The sequence below is a fragment of the Ranitomeya variabilis genome, chromosome 2, assembly GCF_051348905.1.
Source record: "Ranitomeya variabilis isolate aRanVar5 chromosome 2, aRanVar5.hap1, whole genome shotgun sequence".
Taxonomy (NCBI): Eukaryota; Metazoa; Chordata; class Amphibia; order Anura; family Dendrobatidae; genus Ranitomeya; species Ranitomeya variabilis.
In genome coordinates, this window is record NC_135233.1 from 424,841,461 (window position 1) to 424,841,740 (window position 280).

The window sequence follows — 280 nt, forward strand, 5'->3', positions numbered from 1 at the left end:
TATTGTAATGCACAGCTCAGGCCCTATTTAACAGTATTTTTATCTCATACGGAAAAAATCGGGGTGACAGGTTCTCTTTAAAAAAAAAACGGATCTCCATTGAATGTGTGTTCAGGCGCCCGAAACCGCGCCCACCTACCGCAGAAACTCCGCCCACTTGCTAGGAACAAATTAAATTGATGAGTGGGTGGAGTTTTGCTCAGGTGGGCGGGGTCCGGGATTTTACGCCCAGTGAGAGCCACTGGCGTGCCGGCTTCCATCGTCCATGCTCAGGAGCAGG